The sequence below is a fragment of the Eurosta solidaginis genome, chromosome 4, assembly GCF_040869045.1.
Source record: "Eurosta solidaginis isolate ZX-2024a chromosome 4, ASM4086904v1, whole genome shotgun sequence".
In the NCBI taxonomy this organism is placed as follows: Eukaryota; Metazoa; Arthropoda; class Insecta; order Diptera; family Tephritidae; genus Eurosta; species Eurosta solidaginis.
In genome coordinates this window covers 274,594,739-274,619,689 of record NC_090322.1, presented here as the reverse complement: position 1 = coordinate 274,619,689, position 24,951 = coordinate 274,594,739, and the positions used below count along the sequence as shown (strand labels likewise).

The window sequence follows — 24,951 nt, the reverse complement described above, 5'->3', positions numbered from 1 at the left end:
TAATTTTCTCAAAAAAAAGGAATAATTTTCTTAAAAATGAAAAAAAAAAAATGAATATAAAAAATTAAAGTATTTAATTGTGTGCCTGCTGGATTTTTAGTCGAGGTCCAGAAATTTACATCCGAGTACTCACATTCACTGAATTCGTACATGTAAATATTGTGAGAAGTATTCAATCAAATATTCTTAATTGAAAAAATTAAGAAAAATTGTTTCTCAAATTAATGAAAACTGATAAAAAATTTAAAATTCTTGCTTATTTCATTGAAATTTTCCTCAATTTAAAGAAAATTTATTTAAAAAAGTTGTTCCTCATTTTAGGAAGTGTTTTTTCTGAGTGCAAGTAATAACGAAACCGCCCTCGCTTCACTTCGGTCTTGCGCCTATATAAATTAATCCAAAGTATTCTAGCCCATTGCATCAAATTCCCTTTTTACTTTTACTCTCAATGTTCTTCTTCTTTTCATACTTGTTCTTGCCCTTTTACTTAGTACACAGCGTTGATCTTCCCCTTTGCCTTTTGGTATTCTCTTCCGCATTTATCACTTTCTCTATCTATTTATATGCTCCTTTTCTTACACTCTACCCCCCTTTTCTTTTACCTCACTCTCTGTCTTTAGGATTCATCTTTCAATACCCTTTCTCTTCCTCTTCTAGTTCTCCGTTGCTCCCTCTCTTCCTTTCCTAACAAACAACCGACTCTTCTTCCGCCCCCCCCCTTCTCTGTCTTTATTCATCTATTATTTTTCCTTTGAACCGTTCTTCTCACTCGCCACCCATGTTCTTTTTATTTTCTTTCTCTGTTTTTCTTCCTGTTGCATTTTATCCTCTCTTCCTTTATTCCTGCCTTCTCATTCCCTCCAAGCTTTATTCCACTCAGCCATTTGCTTCACTTTCTCGCATTTTCCCACCTCGTCATGACTTCCTCATATCCCCATCTCTTCTCCATTTTCCTCTTCCCCCTTTATTCATCACCTTCATACATGGTATCAATGTACGAAGTATGGGTATATCCAACACTTGAAATATTTTCGAATCATAAATGCATATGTATATGGATTCACAAAAAAGATGGAAATGCATATAAAATAGTGGTGGTGAGAATTCTTATCAAAAGCTAAATTGGCTCCTGAAGTTACAAAAAGCGAAATCCCTGTAATATTTATAAAGGGAAATAGGATTTTTATTGAAATAAGTATCTAATACACTGAGAACTGTTTTCAAATCATGGGAAAACATGAGAACTAATAAATTGAAGTATGTAATATCGTTTAATCGCTGGCACACCCTTATAAGTGTACTAACATATATACAAATATATGAATAGTGTGTGAGGCAAGATAATATTTTCCATGTGGCACGTTGCAGTCCACCGATGAGAAGACATTTTGACACAACAATGACGAATATACGACGATGGACATACAAACCTACATAGGCGGTCAGACGATACCCGGTCGCTATGTAACAACCAGCAACTCCGTTTTCATTGATATTCGTTTGTTTGCATTTCGCTCATATTGCAATAATTTGCATTACACTTAAAATTTTTGCAATAAAATGACAAGAAAATTAACAAGACCATTAATAAGAACCGCACTAACGTTCTGGTTAAATACGCCCATATATACACATGTATGTGCATACATATGTATGCATAATTCGATGTCTATTGTTACACATTCACGTAATATACGACTTATTACATATACATACTGTCAAATTCTGTTGTAATTACAGTTGCTACTGCAACCGGCCTCAAAACTTCGTGATTGTTGTTTATATTGATCTAAAAAATCGCAGTGCATCACATTTTCGAAATACACAGAAAACTAATTTAAGTGCATTTCCGTGCTGCCTTCCCCAAATGCAAAAAAGATAAAAAAAAAAGGGATTTATATATCTTTTACCTTTTCAGGCGTATAAAAAGATATACAAATCCAATGAATAGGGGGACTCATGATAGCATATAAACTTATAAGGTGTAAAATTATATCCATTTACACACGCGGTTATATGAACGCACCTAGTAATACTCTTGATAAACTTGATTGTTTTTCAGCTGTATTATTTCCAAAAAATTTTTTTTGATTGTTATACAAATTAAAAAATACCATGGTTAAGTGAAGAATCAAAACTAAAACGCCTTTACTTGCTGATGGTGGAGATTTTTGATGAAAATGCCGTCTGTAATGTCTGCAAGGTTGCATTCCTTTGAGTTTACCGCGTTTACACAATGAAATGTGCGCGTAAATTTATACAAATTGTGTAAATGATTTTTCATACAAAATTTGACAGCTCCTGCGTAAACTAGATAAATTTATACGTTTACACACTTTATAAGGCATTTATACGGTTACATGAGTCCCCCTAATATTTGCTTCGATGTGCGCCCGCCGTAGTGTGGTGGTAGTGTGCTCCGCCTACCACACCGAAGATGCTGGGCTCAAAGTCGCTCAAAAATTAAGAAACAAGCTTTCTCAATTAGAAAAAAAGGTTTATACAGCGGGGTTGCCCCTCGGCAGTGATTTAACAAAAACTCCGATTGTATTTCTGCAATGAAAAGCTTCTCAGTGAAAAGTCTGCTTTGCTGATGCCGCTTCGAGCCGGTGTAAAACTTGTACATTAATTTTTAGGAAAAATCAGAAGGAGCACGATGCAAATTGATGAGATGATCGTGCTTGTTACCGGAACGTACTTCCGGCAAAGGACCATCAACATCGATAACACTCCCCAAGGCCTTGGGGGAGTGTGCTTATCGCTACAACAACACGTTTTATTTAAATATGTTAATTAAAATTTATGATTTAATTAGATTTTTTTTACACACTTGGTAAGAAGAAGCAATAAGAAATGCTGATGGAAGATGTTAAGCCATTGGCAGGTAGCTCACCAGGTTATGTACCACATTCGAAGGTTTTGATGGGTTTTGGGTTTGGGTTTACTTTCACCAACCACCGGTTATTGGACATAGCCTGATCGATCAACCATTCACCGGTTATTTGGACATCGCCTCTATCACATCTCATCATCCATCTGCCATCAAGAAACCGTTAAATTCGCTAGTAACTTTGGCACCGCTCTACTACTACTTGTTTCACTATAGTTTTCGTCGTTCTACACCATCTTAAACCACCTACACCATCACCCAAATTCAGCGGTCGTTCTGGAAACAAGTCATCAAATTAACTTGTACTAGAAATGGCTATTTTCCATTTTATCGATTATCCGTTTTTATATGTATATTATACGGATAAAATATTTCTATAATGGTTAATATGATCAGATATGTCACCTGATCTCCGGTTCATTGTATACAAGGTCGCCATACGAAATAAAAAAATTCAAATACCAAAATTGTTTCTTAAATATATTACTTGACATGCGCTTTTAAAAATTTGTAAGTCATTTATATTGGCCCTAAAAAGCTCTATATGTAAAAGTTACTTCAGACCTTAGAAGACCATTGGAATGAAATATATAGCTTCGGAAGACCAAGAAAATGGTAGGTATATCAATATTATAAATCGAATGTCAAGTAAACAAGTTGTAATAAAGAGAAAGAATCTTAGAGTTATGCTTCAAATTTAGAGGCAGTCTTTTGCATCTTCTTTATTACCCAGCGGTATACACTGACAAACTCTCAGTTTCAGAAACAAGAATAATTTCGTTTAACATCTGGTTGAAATAAAAACAAATCATGTTGCCGGTACTGTGGTAGCGATAAAGACACTCTCCGAAGGCTTATTGGAGTGATATCGATGTTGAGCACAAGCCCGATCATCTCGGGAACGATTTCATATGACCACGTTGAACTTACTAGGCCATTCCGCACTCCAATACCTAAGGAACGTACCACACAACTCGAATCCCACAAAAAATATTGAAGTGTGCAGTTGCTGTAAACTCCACCGCACCTACAACTTGATGTTTGTCTCGAAGAAAAGTACATATAGTAAATTTTGTTTGTTTGTCAAACAGTGCTACTGAATGAGTTCCTTCAAAAGGGAGTTTTTACCGCGAACCCAGTATACATTTTTATTTATTTATGTAAAATGCTTAAAATTAATCAAGCACATGAGTATGTTCATTAGACCGGTCTTATTTTATAACAAATTTTCACATTTCGAAACGCCGGGCAGAACAAGTTTGCTGTTCACCTATGTAAATACTCAAAATATAAAATTTGGTAAAAGTCGGATAAAATTTGATGGGCGCGCACATGCGAAAGTACGGGAAATGTAGTCATTAATAAGTTTGGTATACAAAAATTGTTGTAAAGTTAATTTCCATCGAAACCTCTTATACAGAAAGCTTTGAAAGTGTAAAATCAGTTGAAAATTGCCAAAGTTAGAGAAAGTTCCATATTAATTATTTTGTCGAAAATTCCCTATACATATATATGTATATAGTATGTAATACTTGTAGACTGCCTTCCTTTGATTATAATTTTAAAACTCATTGCGTATTATTGCTGTTGTATTATAGAAATATTACATAAGTATATGCCCATATAAAAATATATATAAAAATAAAAAGCTGAAATGTTTACAGGCTATTTTGTTGAATGACATGAGCAATATTTTCACAATATCAAAAAAAAAATTTAGCTCAGCCCACCCAAATTATTATACCTTATTACTTGTGCCACCCACCCACCAAGCGTTATCCGAATTACACCAAACTTTATATTTTGAGTACTTATGTAGGTGAAAAGGAAACATTTTTGGTCCGGCGGTTTGAAAACGGAACCAATTTTTTAATAAGGGCCGGTCCAATGTACATATGTATACGGTAGGAATTTTGCACACTTACTTACAAATGGCTGCGACAAACCTTAAACACATTTTTTTTTTTTTTTCATAAAACCCAATGCAGTCGTCGTTGCAATGCACCCAAATGTTATTTACGGGCGAAACGACATTTTGGAGCAGCGGCCGAAAGTTCATTCACATATTTTGGGTACGCTTAACGGTATAAATTTAACTATAAAAGATTTGTAATCTGCGGTATAAAACCACAAAATACTTACAACTGCTGTTTTTGTGCTTACAAAAATACATGTAATTGTTATACAGATGTAGTTACATACAGATACATATATACACATGAAAAGTTGGTATGTTATTTAAGAGACGGTTGATATATGGAGCTCCAAAGCTTTCACGGACATTGTGTCTCGGTACGAGTCCTTTTGGAAGAGAGAAAGAAGTTTTCAAAATTCTCGTGTAATGGAATTGCATAGTTAGGTTATATAGAGGCCGTGTTTTCTTTTACATGTATATACATCTGCATTTGCGAGTAAAAAAAATGCTTATCATCACTTAGATAATGCTTTGGACACTCATCTAGCGGCAATGATTGAAGACTCGCCGCAATGGTAAATAACTCGCTACAAAACGGGTTGTACCGAATAGCGGAGACACGATCTATCATTAAAGAGAGAGGACTGTAGACTCATGATGGGTATTCTGACTGGATACTGCCTTCTGGCGTCACATGCCTTTAAATTAGGCTTGGTCAGGTATAGCAGATGTAGGAAGTGCGGGTTGGAGGAGGAAACTCCAGCTATCAGATATAGAAGCAGCAAGGGGCTAAAGTCCTAGGAAGCTTCTAGTATTTGCCAAGGGGACGGAGTTATTTTACAACATAGGTCCTGGTTTTTGATAGGATTTTTCAGTTTGGTCGTTAAAACAAACTTCTGGTAACACTACGGACTCATTCAGTCTATGTGAGGACCTCATGGACCGAACAGTTCAACCTAACGTAACCTATCACAAGAAACTATCGTCTTATGTTGTCAGGGACTTGAGGAGCTTGATTTTCGGATAAAGGGATTTTACTTTTCAATTGCCTGTTTAACCCAGTTACCTGATAAAGGTCGTTAATATTTTGAAATTATGGCAATCAACATTAACGCGGTTATCAAGACAAGATATCGGATAGCCAAGCTTATTGAACCCAACCGCAAATGAACCATTCGACAAGATTTTCTTTATACTCAAAATCTTTGAGAGCCTCCGTCATCTTGCTCAAATAACTTTGATAGCCCGAAAAAGAGCCATTTTTAAATTGGTATATTATAAATTGTGTAAAACATAACAAATTAGGGATTCGATGGACACATGATGTTGGTAAACTCTGGTGGATGCCTCCACTTCATTGGGATAACAAGGTTATTAAAACTTGGTTTTCGGGCAGTTGAGGTTTAAGAGTCAGATATTTCTTGGTGGTTGACGTGCCTTGTTGGGAACGGTTAAAGTCGTCTCTACCAGCGTTGTAGACTAAAACTAATAAGAAACAAGTAAGGAAGGCTAAGTTCGGGTGTAACCGAACATTACATACTCAGTTGAGAGCTATGGAGAAAAAATAAGGGAAAATCACCATGTAGGAAAATGAACCTAGGGTAACCCTGGAATGTGGTTGTATGACATGTATATCAAATGGAAGGTATTAAAGAGTATTTTAAGAGAGAGTAGGCCATAGTTCTATGGATGGACGCCATTTAGGGATATCGCCATAAAGGTGGACCAGGGCTGACTCTAGAATTTGTTTGTACGATATGGGTATCAAACGAAAGGTGTTAATGAGTATTTTAAAAGGGAGTGGGCCTTAGGTCTATAGGTAGACGCCTTTTCGAGATATTGCCATTAAGGTGGGCCAGGGGTGACCCTAGAATGGGTTTGTACGATATGGGTATCAAACGAAAGGTGGTAATGAGTATTTTAAAAGGGAGTGATCCTTAGTTCTATAGGGTGACGCCTTTTCGAGATATCGCCATAATTGTACGATATCGGTATCAAATAAAAGGTGTTAATGAGTATTTTAAAAGGGAATGATCCTTGGTTCCATAGGTAGACGCCGTTTCGAGATATCGCCATAAAGGTGGACCAGGGGTGACTCTAGAATGTGTTTGTACGATTTGGGAATCAAATGAAAGGTGTTAATGAGTATTTTAAAAGCGAGTGGGCCTTCGGTGTATAGGTGGGCGCCTTTTCGAGATATCGGCATAAAGGTGGACCAAGGGTGACTCTAGAATGTTGATACGATATGGGTATCAAATTAAAGGTATTAATGAGGGTTTTAAAAGCGAGTGGCCCTTAGATGTATATGTGAAGGCGTTTTCGAGATATCGACCAAAATGTGGACCAGGGTGATCCAGAAAATCATCTGTCGGGTACTGCTAATTTATTTATATATGCAATACCACGAACAGTATTCATGCCAAGATTCCAAGGGCTGTTGATTTCGCCCTGCAAAACTTTTTCATTTTTTTCTACTTAATATGGTAGGTGTCACACCCATTTTACAAAGTTTTCTCTAAAGTTATATTTTGCGTCAATAAACCAATCAAATTACTATGTTTCATCCCTTTTTTCGTATTTGGTATATAATTATGGCATTTTTTTCATTTTTCGTAATTTTCGATATCGAAAAAGTGGGCGTGGTTATAGTCCGATATCGTTCATTTTAAACAACGAGATGAGATGAGTGCCCAGGAACCTACATACCAAATTTCATCAAGATACCTGAAAATTTACTCAAGTTATCGTGTTAACGGACAGACGGACGGACGGACATGGCTCAATCAAATTTTTTTTCGATACTGATAATTTTGATATATGGAAGTCTATATCTATCTCGATTCCTTTATACCTGTACAACCAACCGTTATCCAATCAAAGTTAATATACTCTGTGAGCTCTGCTCAACTGAGTATAAAAAAAGATAAAAAAGAAATATTTATTATTGCCAACGAAAAAAACTTATTAATTGATGATAATAATTTTCAACCAACGTTAAATACATTGTGAATTCATACGAGTGAAAAATCTTTCTATTCTTCCATTGCCATACCTACCTGTCAAATAAAAGCTGAGAGGGAGAATGGCTGTCGGGAATGGCCAGAGAATGGAAGATAGGTTTGTTTTTTTGCTCGCTGTGATTAAATTGAACTGCCATGAATTGCCCATTTGTGTCCCAAATCAGCTTTTCTTTTAAATGTGTATACTGAAAATCATAATACATATTTCTATTCATTTCTTAAGCAAACATTTTAAAATATGTAAATAATGCAATAAAGCAGTCGTCTACAAAATTTTTTGATAAACACTATTGAGCAAATAATTTAAGTAATCGAACAGCGATTGAACAGGTGACCGAGGCTGTTTACTATTGTGAACGTTTTTGTCAAACATTCGCCACTTGTATGAATTCACAATGGTTAAATATAAACATTGACAAGTAATTATTATTGAATACAATTTTTTCTATTTTCATTCAAAAATTATTCTGAAGCAGCGTTTATGCGATGAAACTTATAACTATTATGCCCCTGTTTATTTATTTTCTAACCAAGGTTCACTTTCTCATGGAACTTTTCTTATATATATAAATGTACATATATAAAATATTGCAAATTTAAAATGTCCATAGGAAGGAAATTTGGGAAGAGACTGCTAAACGATTTTGAGGTTTAACTACATATGTAGGTCTGTGTCTCTCATCTGCAGTAGGAATCATTCAGCCTCCAGACGATTGTTATTGAATATTTTCTTGATGGGGGCTTACATGAAACTGTACCTCATGCCACTATTATTACCGAAAAGTAAACAAACACATAGCTTCGAATCAAATATCATACAAAGCATTATAATTAACAATTGAAAGCCAAATCTCCATCAAAATGGCACAAAGGTCAAACCGGTGAAGAACTTAATTTTTTACCACAAATGATGAATAAATAATAAAAAGAAAAACATAAACGCCTATGTACTTATGTAGATATGCATGTACATATTTGATGATGACTCTGAAGAATTGTTTCATTACAAGCGACGAGGAAACGAACTTTCAGATAACAAAAACATTCACGGTCGTTGTTCGCTTTTAAGTTTTAAGCATTTTTAATTAACTGGACGTGTAGTGTAACAATTCACGAAATTCCATAGTCCATTAAATTGAAATATATGTATGTATGTGTTCATAGATAGAGTTTTTCTGCATGTGCTTTTATGTAAGACTGTAAGTTAATGTAATTTGGGTAGGCGAATAGGTACTTGGCTCATTTTGGTAGCATTATTGACTTGGACGAAGACTTGGCATCGTCTTCTACTGGCTATTAAAAGTACTTAAGTTTTTTGTTAAGCTATTTTACAATAATAATTTATTTTTCTCCATAATAAAGCGGTTTTGTGTGGTTCTTTAAGCTTCTTTAATAAGACGTGAAATAAATCCTAAGGCTTTTTGTTGATTGTTTTTATTTAGAGTGGATTCATACACATACATACGTAGATGTATAAAGAAGTATGGCTCCACATATGAATTTTCATTAGGGTGGTACCTAATCAATAAATAATGATTTCTAAATATTTAAGCGAGCAGACAAAATAGCTAATAGAGGGGACTCACAATATCGTTCTTTTTATTTTTAAGGACCTCTCTATATACATATATATGTATTACGATGTATAAATTATACTAACTTATGTTTTTAATTATAAAGGCTCAGTTGGTCTTACTTATGACTATCAATAGAAATTTGACGCGTCCAGCGATTTTATTTAATTGTCTGATCAACGCCCTAGATTGATGAAGAGTGCGATGACTAGTACCTAGGACCTACCTAATTATTTTCTAGCTTTTAGTATTATTATTACTTAATGCAAGTATTTTTTTCAATAAAACCATTTAACTTAAAAACTTTTTTAAAATTATTTTATTTTCAAGTTTTTAGTCTTTATTTAATTGCCTATTATTTCTCATTCTATTTAGTTCATTTAGTGACTCATTATTGCAAGGACTCTTTCCTCACAATTTGTTACAATCTAAGTCCTCAATACATAATCATTCCAAAGACTTTACTCGACCCGGCGCCACGAATGCTTGTCCCTCCTCGAACTCCAAAGTATTTTGATGTCACATCTACCGGACTGTATGTAACATTTATTCCAAATATGAACCAAATCGGACCACAAATACGATTTTTTGAAATATTTCGATCCATGCGCCACCTATCGGAGACTTGTTTCTTATTATTACATTGTCATCGAGTTCTGAACTATATTCCAAATTTCAAGCTGGTAGCTTATCGGGAAGTTACTTAAATTTGAATTACAAAATTCGTAAACAAACGGCCAATAGGCCGGCCGCTCCATACTGAGACTAAAATACTAGTACCCTTTTGTTTCATTATCGTAGTGTTTGTTTTGTTTTTTCTAAAACACCAATACGAAAAAAATTCAAACTATTTTGCTAGAGTTGAAAAGAAAGATAAACATCGGTAAGAATTCCTGCGTACTTACAAATTACATCTGTGGTCAATATGTCAAAAGTACATACACATATACATATGTAGGTATGTACGCATGTACATATGTGCATTCATTATTTTATAAAATAAGACCATATGGATTCCATATTATGGAAGCTATATCAATTGCTTCCTAAACAGTTGGTGGAATGGAATGTGGGGAATTTAAATTGGTTCATACTTATGCTTTACTGCAATCATATACCAAAGATATTTCCTTGCTCCAGACCTCGAGACCTAATTAAGTTTGCACACGTGTATGTACGTATGTATGTGGGTTTGCCTGTATGCCTGTACGTATGTATGTACATATATGTATCTCCAAGTTTTCCATTGGCTCCCATAATCTAGCAAAATCATGAGCGAATGAAAAAATTAATTGTATCTGTCTGCCTATTTGATTTGCATGATCATGGGTTCAAATACTAGCTCAAGTTCATAATTTCATTAAGCAAAAATGTTTCTGGCAAAATGGAGCCAATTTACATACATACCTATGTACAGGGAAATTTTTCTTCATTTTAAACTTTCCTACAGGACTTTTCATTTGTGCATTACGGCTTCTCCATGTATTTCTACAGTCAAATGTTTACGGCAGTTTGCGTATTTCTGTTGCAACACTTTTCCTGATTCTCTCTGTTTGGGTTCTTTTTTGCTAACAACAGCATTATTGTTAACAAAATTAGAAGCACCTAATAAATATATTTTGTGCTCTGCCTGCACAAGTTATCGGTCAATATTGTTAACACCAGACAACCTCTTACTACCACAACGTTTTTTCTGAGAAAATAGAGACAATTAATTATGCATTCATACAACTTATGTTGTTTTTTTTTTTTTTGACATGTATATAGATATCCACTTAAACACTATTTGGGCCGCTATGAGCATAACTCCATTACACTTATGAAATTGGTGCGTATAAATAAGTACTAAAAAAATGTACGTCGCCACTTTTCTCCACTTTCAATTTTGGTACGCCTTATACACTATGGCCGAAAAGGCTTGTATATCCACTAATTCTCCAATGCCTTATACATAAAACACATGACTTTAGACGGAAAAATTATAATATTTTCATTCATTTTATAAAGCGGTTTGCAAATTTTATTAAAAGCGGTGCGTCCGCGATACAAAATACGTTTTTTGTACTTCCGATATAAAGTGTGGCCATAAACATCGCCGTATATTCGAAAAAATAAAATAAAAATTGTCGTTAGGCTTGTAAAACAAGTGCGGTTTTTTTATATTTTTTTCCAATAGTCCGGAAAAAAATATACCAGCTTGTTTCGGTTTTCACAAAATAAATAAACCGGAACACGCTTGCGTATTTCCTTTTGTAAACCCCATTCTGGGGGGCGAGAAAACACATAATACTAAGTGTCCTTTTTAGGACAGCCTGTCTATTGGTTAGCTAGCGGGGCTAACCTAGTGGGGGACAGTCGGTAAGTCCGACTAAGTTCGGCACGGAAGGGGGGTAGGCATTCTCTAGCCTATAATTTAGAGAAAATCCGCAGACCGGATGTTCCTTTGTTTTCAAAAAAACAAATTATATAATTATCTTAACCAGACTTACCATTTTATAAAATGTATACCAAACGCGACAAATATTAACCGCATTTTCAAATAATACTGGGTTTACAAAATATTTACCTGATTTACAAAATTTGTTTCCTTTAAAATAATAATTTTCAATAAAATTACCCTGTTTCAAACACATGTCCGATCCTGAGGGCAATTCCAGCGATAAATCAAGCACCAAAGGAAGGTGTTCACTAAATCCTCAATAAGATTTTTTAGGATTTAGTGACTCAGATATCGTAGCAAGTAATAATTCAAATTTTTAGTCAATAACTAATACAAATATATAAATATATATATATAAAATAATTAGTACCTGACTTTTCCAATTCCCATTCTACTTCATATCCTTCTAATTTGCTTTCAACAAATAATTCTTCAGATTTACAATCGAATAACAATATTTCAATCATGGCAACCTCAGAACAGTAAAAATCGTACATTACCAGTTACGACTCAATTATTAGAGAAAACTAAAGTGGCGATCCGCTGGCATTAGAATCTTTTATCGACAAAATAAAGTTAATTGAAGTATTCTCAGATCAAAATTTAGATAGCACTTTTATAGCATTTTTGAAATCCAAACTTCTTTAGTTGCAATTGTAGATGATACGCGTAAAAAACACGGCTAATATTATGCATATAATGTTATTGAAAAGTTATCCGAAAAGGAAGAAAATATTTTTGCATAGGTGTCGAAGTGTTATAAACTTTCAATCGACAACAAAATTCATCGATTTTTTATCCTCAAGAACCGGTTTGTTATCGAAAATATATACGTTTATTTTCAAAAAGTTGTCGATTTTTTATCGGAGTGTCACTTGTTTGTTATAGGCGATTTATCGATTTGCGAACGACGACTCAAGGGTTCTTTATGAAACAAAAACCGATAAAACTTCAGTAAAAAAATCGATGACACGTCTGTAACGCGCCGATTACAATCCGATAACTAGACTATTATAATTTGCTATCATTAATAAGCAGATAATCACCTCTATCATGCATTTCGATTACGTTCCCGCTGTACGCTCCGCCGGAGTCGAACATAGGTATCATGCGTTGCAATTGGATTGAAAGAAGAAGAGGAAGAGCTATAACTCTTTCGAAATCAGCTGTTTGCCTTGAAATATGTGAAACTGGAACATAACAAAGCAAAAATACACAAATTAGTGCTGTTCAAAGAAAATAAACAAAAGCAAAATTTTTATATTGTTATTATTTTTATTAAACGTAAGTATGGAATCCTTATCGGCGGCGATATTACTGGTTGAGGAGGAGAGCAGCGCATCTCAGAATGCTGTGGTGAGAATTGAAAGAAGATTGCGAGATATGTGCGATCCCTTCCAGATGATCGAGGGGCTGTAAGTAATTGCACGTGAAAGTAGACAATTTTCTTACAATTTGGAGCCTGCACATCTTCCTTCGAACGCTGGTGGAAACCGTTGGCTATATCTGGCTTACTCTCCATCATATCTGCCAATTTTCCATATTGCTCTGGTGTTGTTGTTTTTGACCTGAAAGCATATCAAAAAATATCATTCGAGCGCAAAAACTGGAAATATCGTAAGTTTTACAACTCTTAAATACAAGTTTTACTTACATTTTAAGAAAATTAAAAAAAAAATCACGCAAATTAATAAAATTTGTACAGCTAAATAAAAAAACAAAAAGTTCTCCGCCAACAAAATTGCAACTTAGAAAAACGGAGCTACGATCGAAGTGCATGATAGGCAGAATTGTAAATTTCGAAGTAGAACTGAACGGAAACGGAACGCATGATACCAAAGTTGCCAAACGAAGAAAATTTCAATCCAAGTCGAAATGCATGATAGGGGTGAATAAAACAATAACTTGTCGGTATCGGTTGTTACAGATAAGAAGCCGACGAAGCTCTCAAAAAACCTAAAACTATTTGTTTCTAGTAAAGTTACCTGTGCTAAAGTTTAAAAACATTACTTTTCTACACACGCACCTTTATGTTTACACATCTAACTTCTCGAGTACTCTGTACTAACGCCTTTTTTTTAACAATTTTCCCTTCCTTGGTAAATTCCTGGTAGTTTGTAATAAAACTTTCGGCAACAAATTGTGCTGATTACTATCGGCCACAAACAAAAAAGCATGCAAAACGCAAATACTTTTCCTCGCTTTCTGTTTACGTATATTTTTATCTACGTATTCCGCCAAAAAGAAATTGGTCATTGCATTTGACCACCATGTTTCGAGCGTCGCTACAAAAAGCAAACAATTATTGAAAAAAATAAAAAATTTAATTTTTTCAGCTATATCCGTCCCCGAAACCAAAGGAAAATAGGTATTAAACGTTGTTTGCGTCCCCGTGCCTTTGTAAATTATGAAAGGCAATTTTAAACCACCGCGGACTAGAGAAAAGGGTGATTTCTAGTTTCCAACACTTTTTAGCCTTTTAAACGCTTCAACAATGTCTAACCAAGCTGGTGTGGTGTTTAATACTCTTTTTCGCTTTGGTAATATGTATACTTTTCAAGCACTTTTATCAACTAAAGTAACATTTTTTAATTAATTACACAAATGTGCATACACAAAAATGTAAACAAACATCTTGTTCTTCGTTTTTTTCAAGCGTACGTACGCTCAGCGGCCAACATTGCTGTACGCCTGTACGCTTAGCTACACAAAAATTTCATGCTTTGTCGCTTTCATGCCGCTGACGCTTCGTATGCTGCTCTCCATTCAAATACATGTGTTCGGCATCAAAGCGTACAAATTTCGCCTGCAGCGTTTATGACGCGTAGCTTCGTGTGCACCTTGCCTTACGCTCACCCTGTTTCTATCAATCATCACTGCAGCAAACTTTCGTTTAAGGTTTTACACACATTTGTTAATTTGCCTAAATGGCCAGAATAGTCATGCAACGATGCAACATTGCCGTTAGCCAGCATTCGATGAATGAAGTTGATTCTAAAGGTGTTTATTTTCCTCGACGTAAACAAAGGCGAAGGAAATAAACAAAGCAAAGAACCAATTAAAGAAGAAATTGAAACAAGTGAAATATTTAATGTATATATGTATAGGTATATGTCTATCGTAAATTTAAGCTTTAGAAATTGTTATACTGTACATATGTGAATGTAGTTTTATATACATACACACATACATACATATGTATGGTTGTGTACACATTAGGGTGAAATACATTCCTTTCGAAGGGTGAATATACATATGTACATACATACATATGTAGATGTTTTACCAGGTCACACTAAAATGTGTGCGTACGCAATGCCATCGCACATTAAAACGTATATTCGTATTTATCACGACACATTTTTTTTTGAAAATTGACGCATTTGATAGCGGTGCGTCAACGTACAAAAGAATTCAGACATAATTCTTCGCCTTTACGAAGATTTCAAAACTCAACACTGCTCGTTCACGTTCACAAAGAGGTGTGTGGGGTACTTAACGAATCATAAATTTCTGACCTGGAGAATAAATTTTTATGTTTACATTTTCTCATTTTCCCACGCAAACACTCATACTGCATCTTGTTGCTTATTTATGCAGGCAAAAATTACCAAAAAATTGTGGGTATATCTCAAACTCTTAGCCCAGCTTACAAGGAAAAAAGGACTAATTTATAGCCTAGGAAGATCAAACTTAATTTTTGAAATACATTATCTAAGCTATTATTGTTCTGAACTTAGTGAATTTTCCAATATTCTGTACACTTGTTTAGACAAAATTTTCCAAATAAAAAAATTCGAAAAGATCGCCCCTAAATTTTACGCTTATGTTGAAAATACAGCCAAAATTGTTTTTTGTTGTAACCTGATTATTTGGCAATCAATTCTTAGAATAAATTTGTCATTGCTTTTATCCTGATAGGCTATATAAGTGCTTTTGGTGGTTTTTCTTCTTTTTTTTTTTTGGTTTTTGGGTACTAAAGATAAAAGTATCTAAAGGAAAAGACTTCATAGCTTAAAAAAAAACATTAGAAGCAAATAGAGACCTGGGCAAAACCAAAATAACAAGCTTCGGCTTTATTTTTCCGAGAATCTCCCAATATATTTATGTATGTTTAAAACTTAGTGGCGGCCTTTAGTAATTTTTTTTTTTGAAGCCAGCCTAATGTACTACACACTTGTATGTGACAGCGAGAGTAAAGAGATTGTAATGATAGCCTGATTTTTAAGGTGTGAAAAGGTCACGTTTGGTCATACTATACTATAAAAATGTAATATGTACTTAGGTATGTACTTTATGAATATATAGCATGTCTGTGTATGTACATACATTCAATTTGGTATAGGTACATATGTACAGTTTTACTTCCGGTCAGCAATAACGTCGTTCAGTTTCCGGTGCAAGTGTTTCAACAAACGTTAGAGGCGACTTAGAAAGCTTACTTTTACATGCAGCTGCACTTTTGATCCAAAACTGACAACATAAATCAAACAACTGTAAAACGTAGTGTGAAGCGTGTCAAATGAAATGATATGTCGATGTAGCGTAACGATTGAAGCGCTGCACAGTGATCCGAGATCACATATGACCAACGTGCTTAATGAGGAAAGAGGGAAACATTTTCCATAAAATATATTACATATTTGGAGAATCACTCATATATTGGGTACAATAACCGAGCAATATAGTTTCTAATCTTTATTCCTCGCTTATTGCTTCGGTTTAAAGTAATAAAGGACTAACACTTTATAAGATCTTTCTAAATGCGGTACCTACATACATTTAATGCTCTATTATTAATCCTAATGTGTCAATTAAGGAGATTTTGAAATGATAAAATTCACGTGCCTTTAATAAACAACTATTTTTCAATTTCAGTCAGTTTATAATTTGTTGTCGAATTTTCTGCACGGGATTTAAGTGTCGTGCTTAGAGTGTACGTATAAAAAAAGTGGTAAATAATAAAACTGGAGAAGAACGTTTGAATGGATTGGCACTGTTCAATATTCACAGAGATATCGAAGTTACTCATGACCAGACCCTGGATATTCTGGCAAGAAAAGGAAGGAAAATTAATATTACTCTATAGGTTATGTAAGTAAATTGATCTGGCGGTATCTCGTCATCGTCGTTTATAGAAATGAATATCATTACTCAATAGTTATTGTAATGATAGAAGTATAACAATGAGTAAGTCCGTAACGTTATATATATCAACGTCTTTCATTCGAAAATTTATGAATACATTGCAAAGGTATAATAATTGTACTGTCTACTGTGTATGAATACATATATGAGTGAGTTTTTGTTATTTATAGCACCGATTATTATCTAATTGAAAAAACTTTTTTCTAAATTTGCGATGTAGCTTTGCCCGGGGCGTGAACCCAGGATCTTTGGTGTGATAGGCGGAGCACGTTTCCACCACACCACGGCGCCCGCTTTGGATAGAATTTAATGCTCTAAAAAACAATCAAAAGTTACGAACAGTCTAGTGTTAATTTTCAAACAACGTAAATTTAATAAATAACTAAGCATCCGTCAATGGTTGGCGCTCACTTAGTTTTGAAACGACAAGCAGAGCAAGAGTATGACGGATTTGGGCCTGAAATCCGGTTGAAACTCATCGCTTATTAACAAATTTTAAAACCATCAAAATTATTTACTTTTGCTTCGACATTGATATGCTGAATTCAAAAAACCTCCAGCCACAACGGTCGTTGGCTTCATTTTTTTTAATTTTATTATTTACAGTCTTGAACCGGATTTAGCAACACACGTGCCTGAACCAACACTGGAAGCGCGTGCCAATCCAACTGTCAGATTAAATTATCATTTAACAAATGGAATTTGCTTTTTTGATTTACGTTCATTACGTTATTCAAATATAAATTGCTTAGAATTTATTTTCAAGCTAGTTTAATAAATTTAATGCACAGATTCTATAAGTTATGTATGTATATGCTTAACAAGATCATCACACGGTAGGACATGGTGTTTCGACAAGATGTGTATGATAAGGAATGTAACAATTGGCGGCTATGTTGCTGGTACTCCCCAACAGCACTCCCACCCCGCAAATGCGAAAATGCAATGCCCGCTCAATGAAACCAGGCTAATCCTGCACATTTTTTCCAAGTTTTTGATGGGCAGCAGTTTGTCAAGCGACGGGATCTGAAGCTGCTCAGATACAGCTCAAGCGATATCATCAGCTGAACGCTTTAAGGATTGCGCTTAATAGAAATCCACAAAGGACCTTAGCAACAGAATTTTCGAAAGTGTGTTTTTGACCGATTTGTGTATGATACACCGCCAGGGAAAATTTCAAAGTTTTAGAACCAATAACAAGGTGGTTACACCACTTTTAAAACTCAATTTCCGCATGTAGTGAATGGGAAAACAATTCAACAACAATTGTATAAAGCAATATGAGCATGTCTCGCTAATTAAATACAGATATTAATATTGATATAATAGTGAACAGCGGAAGTACTGCTTATAAAAGCACTGCTATAAACCCAAAGTTACTAAGCTTCCGATAGCGCGCTTATAAGTATTCCACACAATTAGGATTAAAAACATATAGAATTAGTATATACATACCTAATGGTGTCTAAAGGAATAGCAACAAAAAGGCAATACTTAGCGGGGCATTCATATGGCTCAGTGGATAAAGTCATCTGCCATTACACTGGTATAGAGTACGAATGTTGGAGATTTCGAGTTCAATACTCAGCAGAAACATGTCCTGGTAACCATCGCCGTTTGTAGACTTGTAATTTTTCTTAATATCAATAACAAAAACAATTGCATAAAGCAATATGAGCATGTCTCGCTAATTAAATACAGGTGAAAAAGAAATGTGTTTTCCTTCTCCTGTGAAATTTTAAATTATATTAGTTAGGGCGTTTGTGAACTAAGCTAACGATACAATACATTAACTATCTAGAGAAATTCTTTTTATATAAAAATGGGAATCCGAGATATCAAATGTGTTTGAGTGAGAGTTAAAACGATGCATTGAACGTCTTACAAACGCGTCCGGCACAGATTCCAACCAGTCATATTATTTTTCCTCCTTCCAACAACTTTTTGTGATTCGATTTGAGATATCCTAAATTATGTTGCATATGTGCGATCAAGTGTATTTTTTTATTTAATCATAAGTTTCATACGGCGAACCAAATAAATCCATATAAACTCGCTTCATCATGTCTGACGGATTCAAACGAAATTCCTTGAACATATACGCGCTACAAATAAAACAAAAACTGTTTGGATTGTTTACATACATTCGTCTGGATAATAAATAACGCTATAATGGATTACAGCAGCTACTAAACCTACCATGGTAATATGTCAACTGAGAAGTATTTCAAAATCTCGAGCTATGAGAAGAAATTTGAGGGCAGATTGAAATCACCGACCCCAACATAGTGAGAAACAAAAACAAACTTCATGCAACAGACAAAAAGTGCGAAAAATCTATAAAAAAAAAGCTCAAGAAATACTGAAGAAATCTCTCGTTTGTTAAGTAGTATCTTCCTCTCAAGAAACCTCATACGCTTGCTGCTAATTTTTTTAATAAACGTGCACCGAAGAGACTTGGTTTCGCCAAGAGATGTGTGTCTTATTACGCCCTGTAAGAACACAGTCAGTTAAATACCAATGATAACAATTTTATATTGAAATTTTCAATTATATTTGAATTGGCGGCCGCCGTGTTGTGGTGGTAGCGTCCTACACTTACCACACCGAATATCGTGGGTACACGCCCCGGGCAAAGCAACATTAAAATTTTATAAACAAGTTTTTTTCAATTAGAGGAAAGTTTTTCTAAGCAGGGACGCCCCTCGGCAGTGATTAATCAAGCACTCCAAGTGGATTACCGCAATAAAAAGCTTCTCAGTCAAAACTAATCCACCTTGCAGATGCCGTTCGTAGCAAAAATTGTAGGAAAAAACTAAAACAGGAGCACGAAGCAAATTGGAAGAGAAGCTCGGCCTAAAATCTCTTCGAAGGGTATCGTGCCTTACATTTATTTATTTATTTGAATTAAAGTTCCCTTTTTTCTTGTTGAGTGTATTTTGCGTATGATCTGGATACCGCACTATAACGGCGTTCAATGAATGAGAATTAAGAAAATAGATGCTAGAAATATGCCTATAAGAATGTGGGTAGGTGGAAGGAAGTTGGCGATACTTCAAGCAGGTGTTGTCTGATAGCGTGTTCCAAACGTAACATCTACCAATAACAACTTTTTAAGCGTATTATTGTGCTCTAAAAATCTTCACCCGCTTTGTCTTTGTGAACTCATTACTTTATGGATTTTTTTAAAATTCATTCAAGGTTTATTTCGTGGCAAACTCATTTTTATCAATGCCCGTTTTTCTACACAATGGTTTGTCTAGCATATACATAGCTACTATGTATTTGCTTGTATATATGTATGTACGTTCATTCAGATGTAGAGGGACCAATACCTTAAAGTACTTCAAATAGTGACTTTTGGCAATATTATATTTTTACGGTTAGAAAATTCCTTAGTCCAAATACGTAGCTGCGGTTGGAAAAAACACCCTCACAAAGTACGCATGCATTTATTGTAGATTTGTATAACTACCCAGCCAGCATTTTAAAGAGTGAGTGATGACTTCGGACTTCAAAAGAGTTCGTATTCAAGATGCAAAAGCTACACGCTTCCTACTCACTGAAGTGTTCATATGTTGTTGATAGCTTTTCAGTTCCGTACTGTAGTGCTTTCCCTCCAGGGTTATCTCGCATAAAAATCGAGGTCGGACCGCGATTAGAGGACTACAAAAAATAACTCGTTTACGATTACCTTATTAAAATGTTAACTGGGATGTAAATGCATAAAATCATTCATGTGTATGTATGTATAAAGCGTGGGTGAAAGCAATCTCCCCTAAATATGCTCGACAATGGCTTTATCTGCCAGGCACGAGCTCATTTAGCAAACCCAAAATTGTATTGTGGGTACGTGAAGGCGCATTTGATATAATATATTTGAACATTCCTCTATTTTGTTTACATATGTATATGGGACCAGTAATAACCTTCAACTTCAACTATTTCAAGCAGTATGTAATAACCCAGTAGGAAGTGAATGCCATTTATTAACAAGTAAGGAAGGTTAAGTTCGGGTGTAACCGAACACTACATACTCAGTTGAGGGGTATGGTGACAGCATAAGGGAAAATAACCATGTAGGAAAATGAACCGAGGGAAACCCTGGAATGTGCTTGTATGACATGTGTATCAAATGAAAGGCATTAAAGAGTATTTTATGAGGGAGTGGGCCATAGTTCTATAGGTGCACGCCATTTAGGGATATAGCCATAAAGGTGGATCAGGGTTGACTATAGAATGCGTTTGTACGATATGGGTATCAAATTAAAGGTATTAATGAGGGTTTTAAAAGGGAGTGGTGGTTGTTGTATAGGTGGTCGCCTTTTCGAGATATCGCCATAAAGGTGGACCAGGGGTGACTCTAGAATGCGTTTGTACGATATGGGTATCAAATGAAAGGTGTTAATGAGTATTTTAAAAGGGAGTAATCCTTAGTTCCATAGGTGGACGCCGTTTCGAGATATCGCCGTAAAGGTGGACCAGGGGTGACCCTAGAATTTGTTTGTACAATATGGGTATCAAAAGAAAGGTGTTAATGAGCATTTTAAAAGGGAGTAATCCTTAGTTCCATAGGTGGACGCCGTTTCGAGATATCGCCATAAAGGTGGACCAGGGGTGACCCTAGAATTTGTTTGCACAATATGGGCATCAAACGAAAGGTGTTAATGAGTATTTTAAAAGGGAGTGGGCCTTAGTTCTATAAGTGGACGCGGTTTCGAAATATCGCCATAAAGGTGGACCAGGGGTGACTCTAGAATGTGTTTGTACGATATGGGTATCAAATGAAAGGTGTTAATGAACTTTTTCATTTTCTTCTACTTAATATGGTAGGTGTCACAACCATTTTATTAAGTTTTTTCTAAAGTTATATTTCGCGTCAATAAAACAATCCAATTACCTTACCATGTTTCATCCCTTTTTTCGTATTTGGTATAGAATTATGGCATTTTTTCATTTTTCGTAATTTTCGATATCATAGTCGGATTTCGTTCATTTTTCATACCAAGATAAAGTGAGTTCAAGTAAGCACGTGAACTAAGTTCATTAAAGATATGTCGATTTTTGCTCAAGTTATCGGGTTAACGGCCATGCGGAAGGACAGACGGACGACTGTGTATAAAAACTGGGCGTGGCATCAACCGATTTCGCCCATTTTCACAGAAAACAGTTAACGTCATAAAATATATGCCCCTACCAAATTTCAAAAGGATTGGTTCATTTTTGTTCGACTTATGGCGTTAAAAGTATCCTAGACAAATTAAATGAAAAAGGGCGGAGCCACGCCCATTTTGAAATTTTCTTTTATTTTTGTATTTTGTTGCACCATATCATTACTGGAGTTGAATGTTTACATAATTTACTTATATACTGTAAAGATATTAAATTTTTTGTTAAAATTTTACTTAAAAAAAATTTTTTTTTTAAAAGTGGGCGTAGTCCTTCTCCGATTTTGCTAATTTTTATTAAGCGTACATATAGTAATAGGAGTAACGTTCCTGCCAAATTTCATAATGATATCTTCAACGACTACCAAATTACAGCTTGCAAAAGTTTTAAATTACCTTCTTTTAAAAGTGGGCGGTGCCACGCCCAGTGTCCAAAATTTTAGTGATTTTCTATTCTGTGTCATAAGTACAACTCATCTACCAAGTTTCGTCGCTGTATCGGTCTTTTGTAATGAATTATCGAACTTTTTCGGTTTTTCGAAATTTTCGATATCGAAAAAGTGGGCGTGGTTATAGTCCGATATCGTTCATTTTAAATAGCGATCTGAGATGAGTGCTCAGGAACCTACATACCAAATTTCATCAAGATACCTCAAAATTTACTCAAGTTATCGTGTTAACGGACGGACGGACATGGCTCAATCAAATTTTTTTTCGATCCTGATTATTTTGATATATGGAAGTCTATATCTATCTCGATTCCTTTATATATGTACAACCAACCGTTATCCAATCAAACTTAATATACTCTGTGAGCTCTGCTCAACTGAGTATAAAAAGAATGAACTACCATACATTATTATATGTATGTTGCTGTTACGAAAGTTAGCTACTTCCCTTTTGGGCGTTGGCTGAAACAAGTTGAAGATGCTTACTTCTGCATCACCTGAAAACTGAACATAAGTTTATTTGCAGCTCGTCTTTTGTAGTGGTTACGCATGCCTCGAATGAAATGCTTACCTGTTTATTCATATAAGTAAAATAAAATAGTTTACCTATAAAGCTCTCGTCATTACAAATTTGTATGGAATATCATTTAAAAAACTTTATAAACCTTTTGTGTTTTTTAAGAATCAGGGGTTCAGTCTTCTTTGAACTAAAAAATATCGCTAATTTTCTTTTCTGTGACTGTATATTCTCTATATTCTGTGTATTGTATGTACAAGTGCATTAGTGTAGGCGGAATTTAAAAAGATCAGTTTGGTATAATGAAAATGTTTCTTCAGGGTATCGAAAGAGTTAAACAATAAATAAATGTAAGGCGCGATAACCTCCGAAGAGATTTTAGGCCTAGCTGCTCTTCGAATTTGCGTCTTACAATGTGAAAAAGCTGAAGCTAAATGAACTGCACGATAGAAGTTCACAGCTCTGTATATAGTATTCGGTGACATCCGAACTTAGACACCCTTACTTGTTAGTTATTATTTTTATACAATAAAAAATATATTTTTTTTAAATAAACAATTATTCAAGCTCAGCCTTCTCTTTTGATATTATTGAACTAAACCGTGGCGGCCACCGTGGTGTGATGGTAGAGTGCTCCGCCTACCACACCGTATGCCCTGGGTTCGCACCCCGGGCAAAGCAACATCAAAATTTTAGAAATAAGGTTTTTAAATTAGAAGAAAAATTTTTCTAAGCGGGGTCGCCCCTCGGCAGTGTTTGGCAAGCGCTCCGGGTGTATTTCTGCCATGAAAAGCTCTCAGTGAAAACCCATCTGCCTTGCAGATGCCGTTCGGGTCGGCTTAAAACATGTAGCACGACGCAAATTGGAAGAGAAGCTCGGCCTTAGATCTCTTCGGAGGTTATCGCGCCTTACATTTATTTTTTTTAAACCGATAATTTTACTTAAAGCCGGCAGCACCAAATAGTAGTAGATAAAAAGCGACTAGTCCCATTTCATACTCGTTCGGAAATGAAAATTGGGCAATTAATCTTTTCATAACCCGTTCCTTACAAAACGGCTAAGTGTTATAAGCGCATGATCGCCTTCGGCAAGTCCGAGGTGCATCCAAGACTAACCGAATTTTCGGCTGGGTATTTATTGAATGAAATTTTAATTTTAGTTGCATTCGCCTCAAGCGTCAGTGAGTGAGTGCTACCGCTGCAGGCTGAAGTTAAGCTTGCTAAACTTTTCATTCTTAACGCCGATTTTCGATACTTGGCTCTGTTGACGAATGTCACCCTTGTCGCAGACACAAAGAGAGAGCTATTTGTATTTATCGCAATAGCTATTTCCCTATGCATAAGTGTGTGTATTTGTATGCGTACCATTTATTAAACAACCCACCAACAAGCTGTCCGCATTTGCAAAAAGAATCCGTTGAAATTTTACCCAAAAAAAAGGAATGGCTGGCTGTAGTGAAAGTGATGGTCTTTCCTCCGCCGTATGATCCAAAAATCATAAAATACATTCAGAGAAAAATTACGTTCTGAAATACCAACGTAAGGCTAAACAAGTAAGGAAGTCTAAGTTTGGGCGAAACCGAACAATATACCCAGCGCGTGGTCCCATATGTACACATAATATAAAAAGAAATTAAAAAAAATGTTATTTCGGATGAGCCGTTTCTTTGTTATCAAGCGGGACTTTTATTTCGGCCTTAAAAAATAAAAGTCTTGATTTAACTTTTATTTCGGGACTTTTATTTTTAAAGGTCCGAGTTTAACTAGTTCTATCGGACTCAAAGAATAAAAATCCGAAAAAAATGTTTATCTTGATCCAAATATATTTAA

General features: G+C 35.1%; 1 protein-coding gene across 6 annotated transcripts in view; it reads left to right on the top strand.

The window, feature by feature from the left end:
• LOC137247475 (uncharacterized) overlaps nucleotides 1–24,951 on the top strand; it is a 111,295-nt gene that overhangs the window by 29,293 nt on the left and 57,051 nt on the right. Inside the window, exon 1 of one of the 6 annotated variants that reach the window (XM_067778407.1) lies at nucleotides 16,909–16,933. The exons of the other annotated variants lie outside the window; for them this stretch is intronic. The gene's annotated coding sequence lies outside the window, so the exon portion shown is untranslated. Of the gene's footprint in view, nucleotides 1–16,908; nucleotides 16,934–24,951 lie in introns of those variants that run through there. 6 annotated transcript variants of the gene reach the window in all.